The following is a 7,585-nucleotide window of genomic DNA, read 5'->3' on the forward strand; positions in this document are numbered from 1 at the left end:
AATCCCTTTATTCCAAAAATTACAATGGTCCAATTGTTGATATCTCTACTGAGGAAGCAGGTCATATGAGCAAGGCTAGGTTAAAGAATAGAATGGATGATTTAACAAAAGAGTTGGAGAAGACAGAGCTAGGTACTATGAGTAGTGCTGCTAATAGTGAGTACAAAGTAGAGAATAGAGATCCATTATTCGTAGTAAATGTGGGTGGTTATTATTCTGGTGTAAGAATTTGGTATCTCAGATTATATTTTAAATCATCTCTTGTACTAATAAAAATATATTATTTTAATTTAAAAAAATTAAATATTTATTATGTTTTCTATTTTTATTCCATTATTAACATTGGTACTAGACAGGATTAGGATAGCACATCTTTGTTTGAGTTAGAACATGTTCTACTCGTTGGATGGGCAGAGCAACCAACTAAAACCTTTTTTTGTAAACATGTGATTAGAAAGGAACATGTGACTAGACAGCCATTACCGGAGATGCTGTCATAAATATCTAAAATTATAACACATGATAAAAATAAAGTTTCAATGGTTCAAATTTTTGTTTTTTTTCTAAATTAAATACTTTTTAAAAAATAACCCCTTTCACATTCTCAATATCGGAGAAGAATTCATTTAGACTAGTAAATATCCATTTGGAGGTCGTTGTGGATATCTTTTTTCTCCAAATAAGACAGAAGTTTTGATTAGCAAGTAACATGTGATAATGTTGGAGCTGAAAGTGGATGAATCAAAGTTGAGATTAATTGTGATCATTAGTGTAAATGTTTTATGAACATCATCAATGTTGCTCATTTTGATTTATGGGAAGTTAAATTAAAGTTGTTTAACAGAATAACTACAAACTATTTATGTGCTTTCTTTTGTACGTTGAAAGGGAAACTAGATATATCATATATACATGGTTCTGGGGAGAGCAATAAAGAAAGCTCCAGCAGATTTAACTAGTTTCATTTCAGGAACTATCACTCATGGCTTTCTATATTTTCCCCTTAAAATAACTGTTTCATGCAAAACCAAGAGGTGCTTATATAAACGAGATATTTTTGGTTTTTCAGATTGGATATAGTACATATGTGATTATTACTGTACAGTGGGACTCTAGAGATGCATATTCCATAGGCATTTCTCTAACCTATATGACCATATAATTTTGTTAGTTTTCTTGATGATAATACTTGTTATGCTAATGTTTTCTTGAAACATTATTTGAGTAGTACAACTACAAAATTAACGGTTTAAATTAATGAAGTTATAATTTTTTTGTACTACCAAAAATATCCCTTATTTTTTTGAGTAAAGAATTAATCTTTTTCAGGATTCGTGACTGTCTCTTTCAACATGTATCGTTCTCATGAATCAAACTCTCGCCTTAGGAATCCAGTAAGATCTTACGCCACTAGATCAACACATCATTGATAATGGAGTTATGATTTTAGAGAATGAGGATCAACTGTCCCACTTTTTGGTATCTCATTGTGTCACAATCCAATGAAAATTTGACACATACTTGAAAAGAAAATTAAAAAATAAATAAAATAACATTTTTATGTAATTTGATAAGATGTGATTGGCTTGGGACATGAGGACAGTAAAATTTTAGGAAAGAGAATCTTGGTTCGATTTTAGCCACATATGCATTTATCAATTTCTACAGCGAAGTTATTTAATGCTGTTGGACCCTCACTATCAACATGTGGAAATAATACTTTATGACTAATCCCAAGTGACATGGTTTTCTTTCTATCTGGACTCAGTAGATGAAACATCTGGATGAAGATAAGATTGGTTGAATTTCTGCAAAAAAAGTACACATATGAGATAAGAGGAAAAGATATATATAGTGATTTGTGTAAAATTTACTTACAGTTTTATTGTATTATTTATAATTTATATTCGATTATCATTATCTTTTAAATATTACTAATACAAATGAACAGTAAATAATATATAACATACTGATTATGTATAAATTTTTAAAATGATAATGCATAAATATTACATCTAATGAGATAATGCATAAATATTACATCTAATGAGATAATGCATGTATAATAATGCATCTATGAGTTCCTTAAATATGGCTAAAGTAAGTCTTATCTTTATGCAACTAAAACACCAGTATCCATAACTGAGTATCAACTTAAGAAGTGACACGCCCCTATCAATATTCCATTACTAACACGCCCTCTATCCAAACTTGTACACAAATTGAGGTGCCAAACCTGAGGGGCCATTAGCTACTCTTTCTATCTGTGCATGTAAGTGCCTTAATGCTTTTGAAATGTCCTCAAATAATGACTACCATATACTTTTATTTGATAGACTGATAGGTACAATCCTCTATAATGTTATTAATCTGAACGCTTTCTGCTTTTTTTTTTCTCCTTGAATTGATAGGTACAATAGTCTATGACTACCAGATACATCTACGCTTATCGCCATAGTCTAAATCCTGGTATAACTTTTGTTTTTGTTAAATATGTTACACATATTTGAAGATTCATTAGTTGTAATTCAGTTTGAGCTCTAAATCATGATTGAAGAAGAAATGAGTTGTTCCTTATCCACTTAATATAATCCAATTTCAGTTTTCAAATGCAGTACTCTCCCCATTCCATTAAAAATTATCAATTATGATCTACTACTATCCTCCACGTTATTTATTATTGTCCATGCGTACTAGGAATTTAACATTTCACTGCATATTTAACACCGAATATTTTTCATGATTTAATATTTTGTATTTCGTTTCTAATTTAATAATTTTGTTTAGTATTCAATAAAACATAAATAAAACATTTATTTCATTATTTAAAGTAAATCAACAAAAAAATTATAAGATAAGTTCAAGGAAAATTTTGTAATCCCAATATGGGTCTCTCAAGTCCAAGCAACTCAAACCAAGTCAAACCATATTTTTTGGCTTGATTTGTGTATTTTTTTTAAGAACCAACCATGCATGGTTAATTCGATTTCTAGATTTGGCTTTCATCGGAACCAAAGCAAGTTATATACTTAATATGGATATCATCAATGATATCTTATTTTCTATACTGGATAATTACATATTGTAACATGAATTAAATAAAATTTAAGAAAAACAAAAAAAATTTGATTAGCTCACGACAGGGAATGAGATATTGTTTGGAATAGGGAATAAGACACGTTTGAAATAAGGAATGAGACATCGTTTGAGACAAGAAATAAGAAATCAGAGACAAATGATTTCTGTCCGACTTAATACACCTAAACAAACAATAAAAAAAAGAGAAAAACGTGTATTCCTCTTCTAATTTCTTCACCCACTCATCTCTGCCTCACATCTCACACTCTTGACATTCCCTTTGCTACCCATCCTAGTTGTTGCACCTCACATTTCTCGGCCTCATCTTATTAGTCACAATGTTTTTTAAAGGAATGTAAAGATTTGTTGATATAGAAAGAAGAAGAAGAATATAATGTTATTGTATTATTAATTTTCAAGATGGAAAGCTTACAAATATATATACAAGGACTTAGCATGTAAAAAAAGTAACCAAAGCTTAACCAACTTATAACTAATCAATGAGTTAAAGGAAATTAAAACATGTGTTAAATGTGATCAAATGGTCTACTGCTCCAAAAAGACCCAGTCAGTGAAAAGCTCCTTGCTTGAGCGCCAAGAGTGGCATGGGCGAGGAGCCACCAGGAAGTTTGGTATTGAAATTCTTTGATTTGTCGCTCAGGTGAGAGACATCCTCGCTTGAATGTCAGGAGTAGCCTGGGAGCCACAGGAAGTTTGGTATTGAAATTCTTGGATTTGTCACTTGAGTGCTAGATGTCGCTCATGCAAGAGGGAAAAATATGGTTTGGGTGAGGCTACTACTACAAAACTTCATCAACCTAGGTCAATCTTTAACAAACTTGGATCAAGAAGGAACAGAAACACAAGATGAATAATATTAGTAGATTTAATACTCCCTCTCAAGTTGGAGAGTAAATGTTGATTACCCCGAGCTTGGGAAGAAGATAATGAAAGATAGAAGGTTCCAAAGCTTTAGTTAAGATGTTTGCTGCCTTTTTTTAGTGTCAATAGGAAGTAAATGATAGAGTTTCTTTTGTAAACGTTCACGAGCTACATGGCAATCAATTTCTATGTGTTTTGTTCTCTCATGAAACATAGAATTAGCTGTTATATATCTTACAGAATTGCTATCACAGATAATAGGACATGTGAAATAAAATGAACTTTAAAGTCTTGTAATAAGTAAGTTAACCACTATACCTCAAAAGAAGCAATAGCCAAAGCTTTGTATTATGCTTCAGAAGAAGATCTACAGACAGTATTTTGTTTTTTGGATTTCCAAGAAACAATGGAATTGCCTGAGAACATACAATAACCAGATATGGATTTTCTGGTATCTTGGCATGTAGCCCAATTAGAATCTGTGTACCCTTTGATTTGGGTTATAGAGGTGTTTGGGAAGAAAAGACCTTGGCCAGGATTGCCTCTGATGTAACGAAGAACCCTTGTCATGGCTTTATGATGATTTATGGTAGAAGAAGTCATGAATTGACTAAGTTGTTGGATGGAAAAAGTGATATCAAGACGAGTATTTGTAAGATAGAGAAGTCTCCCAACTAATTTTCTATATATGAGAGGATCATGGTAAGGGGTACTATCGTGTTGACTAAGGGGTGTGGTCTTGACCATAGGAGTTGGAATAGGTTTGGAGTGTAGGAAACCAGTGTCAGAGAGAAGATCAAGAGCATACTTCCTCTGATTCAGGAAGATACCTTTGGGAGATCTAGCAACCTCAAGACTTAAGAAGTACTTTAAATCACTAAGATCCTTAATTATGAATTTAGCATGAAGGAATTGTTTAGCATTGTAAATTTCAGAGGAACTTGTTCCAGCCAAGATCAGATCATCAACACAGATGAGTAGTGCAGTGAAAGAATGGTTGGGAGTTTTAGTGAATAGGGAATGGTCATGGTAAGATTGAGTGTATCCAAGAGATGATAAGGCATGTGAGAGTTTAGCAAACCATTGATGCTAGCTTGTTTCCATGAAAGAATGCATTAATTACATGTAGTTGTTGAAGAAGCCAACCATGAAAGGCTGCAAGGGCAAGTAAGAGTCTAACAATGGTTAATTTAACCAATAGGGCAAAAGTTTCATAGTAATTCAGGGCCTCAGTTTGTTTAAAACCTTGGGCAACAAGTCTTGCTTTATGCCTCTCTATAGTGCCATCAGAGTTAAACTTCAATTTGTAAACCCATTTTGAACCAATGACTTGTTTATTAGGAGGAAGATCAACAATAATCCACGTGTTATTCTGCACTAAAGCCTATAATTCATTGGCCATGGCTTGAATACATTCCTTAGATTGTATGGCTTGTTTGAAGGTTTTAGGTTTAGTGTGTGTTGCAATGGTAAGACAATGGTGTCTATGAATGGAGGATAGGGAATGATAAGAAAGGACATAGTGTAAAGAGTGTTTATATGTGGTGTCTAGATAGGTGTAAGATTGAAGGAGATTGAAATGGTTCTTGAATGTATATGGGAGGATGTGAAATTATCTGGGATCTTCTAATAGGTGTATTAGGATTGGTGGAATTGGTGTTGGGGTGATCAATGGTGGGAGGGCTGAAAGTGGCAGGAAAGGTAGCATTATGTGGCATGGGTGAATGAGAAGAAGGTGTATTGGAGGTGGAATTAGAATGATGATAATCAACGAATGCTAAGGGTGTTTGTTCACTATGATGATTTGTAGTGGTGGTGAGGTTGGTTTGTGTTGGAACATGATGATATGGGAAGATAGATTCATAAAAAATAACATGTCTCGAGATAAATGTTTCTTTATAGGATAGATAATGTAGGATAAATCCCTTTGTTCTGTGGTGCTCACCAAGGAAAATGCATTTTATAGCTCTTGGGTTAAGGTTGGTTCTATTAGGGGTGATAGTAGAGGCATAAGAAAGGCAGCCAAAGACCTTCAAGATTTGGAGATCAGGGGGCTGCTGATATAGAAGTTGATAAGGGGTGATAAAATGTAAGACATGTGTGGGCAATCTATTTATCAAGTATACGGCATGTTTAGTAGCATAGCCCCAAAAAACCTTAGGCAGATTGCCTTGGAAAAGAAGGGACCTAGTGATGTTTAGAATATGTTTATACTTCCTTTCCACCACATAATTATGTTGTGATGTTTCAACACAAGAAGTTTGATGGGTAATGCCATGTTTAGAGTAGAAAGCAGGCATAAGAAATTCAAGGCCATTGTCAGTGCAAATAGCCTTGATTTTCTAGTCAAATTGGTTGTGAACTATTTGGGTGAAACTGTGAACAAGACTCTTTGTCTCCCCCTTTGACACCATGAGAAAAACCACGTATGTCTTGTATAATCATCAACAACAGTGAGGAAGTATTTATGATCATGCATAGTAGGGATGCTAAGAGGTTCCCAAATGTCCATATGAATTAATTTAAAAGCATGACTAGTATGAGTAGAACTAACAGGAAAATGTAATATAGATTGTTTAGCAAGATGGCAAAAAACACAAGTTTTATTATTCTGAAATTTAACAAAGGAATGTTGCTTATTAACATGTGCAAGAACATTCAGAGAAGGATGACCTAATCTAAAATGTCAAATATCAAAAAAAAATCAACAGAAGAATTATCAACCAGATTAATAAGATGAAAAGCATCCATTTGTGGTTTAGCATGGTTGGTGAGGATGTAGAGGTTATTGTGCCCTTGAGCATGATCAAACATCCTCAAAGTAGTCATATCCTGAATAAGACAAGAATCCTTATTAAAAATGATTTTGCAGTTAAGAGAACAAGCTAGCCTACAAATGGATATTTTGTTATATTTGTAACGCCCCGAAAAATACTTCTAAAAAACATTGCGGAAAAATGGGTAAATTTTTTTTTTTGAATAAAGAGATTGTATAAAATTGTTTCCTTTTAAAACCTTCCTTTTCCGGGACATCACTTTAAGTAACTCAAATGCGGAAAATCAACTTATCGTTATCGAATGATAACTTAACCTGATTCACAATTTCCTGAATAACACAATTCATATAAATGGTTAAGTCATCTTTAGTTCATACAAACTATGTCAACAAAGGCGGAAACTACATCGCCTCTAACATATACAAAATCCAAAAAGAAAGGGCGGAAATATTAATCATCGCCAACAGACTCTAAACAAAGACATGAACAAGCTGAAGCTGTCAGTGTTTCAAAAGTCACAAAATGATAAGCGACTCCTAGTGGCTAACTCCAAAGTTAGGGTACTGCCTCTTCCTCAATTCCTCATGCCCCCTCCTGGACGTCACGAACGGGTAGCTCCAAATTTGAGTAAAGCTGTCTACCTGACGAGCACACGTCCGAAAAGCAAGCAATAGAAAAGAAGAGAAATAGAGAGAGTAAGACATCTAATGAACGTAAATTCATTGACGGCGTGGACTTACTCAGAATATTACACTCAGATATGAAAAACAGTTCATATATATATAACATATTACATTATAACTCATCAGTTATTCTCGTAAACAATTATCCAATTTACCTGAGTAATA

The 7,585-nt window shown here is 33.4% G+C and overlaps 1 long non-coding RNA gene across 1 annotated transcript in view; it reads left to right on the forward strand.

Moving 5' to 3' along the window:
* LOC109354157 overlaps window positions 2,118–7,585 on the forward strand; it is a 9,186-nt gene continuing 3,718 nt past the window's right edge. Inside the window, exons 1-2 of the long non-coding RNA XR_002108513.1 lie at window positions 2,118–2,272; window positions 2,412–2,469. This is a non-coding gene — a long non-coding RNA (uncharacterized LOC109354157). The remainder of the gene's footprint in view (window positions 2,273–2,411; window positions 2,470–7,585) is intronic.

Source organism: Lupinus angustifolius, chromosome LG08 (genome assembly GCF_001865875.1).
Source record: "Lupinus angustifolius cultivar Tanjil chromosome LG08, LupAngTanjil_v1.0, whole genome shotgun sequence".
Classification (NCBI taxonomy): Eukaryota; Viridiplantae; Streptophyta; class Magnoliopsida; order Fabales; family Fabaceae; genus Lupinus; species Lupinus angustifolius.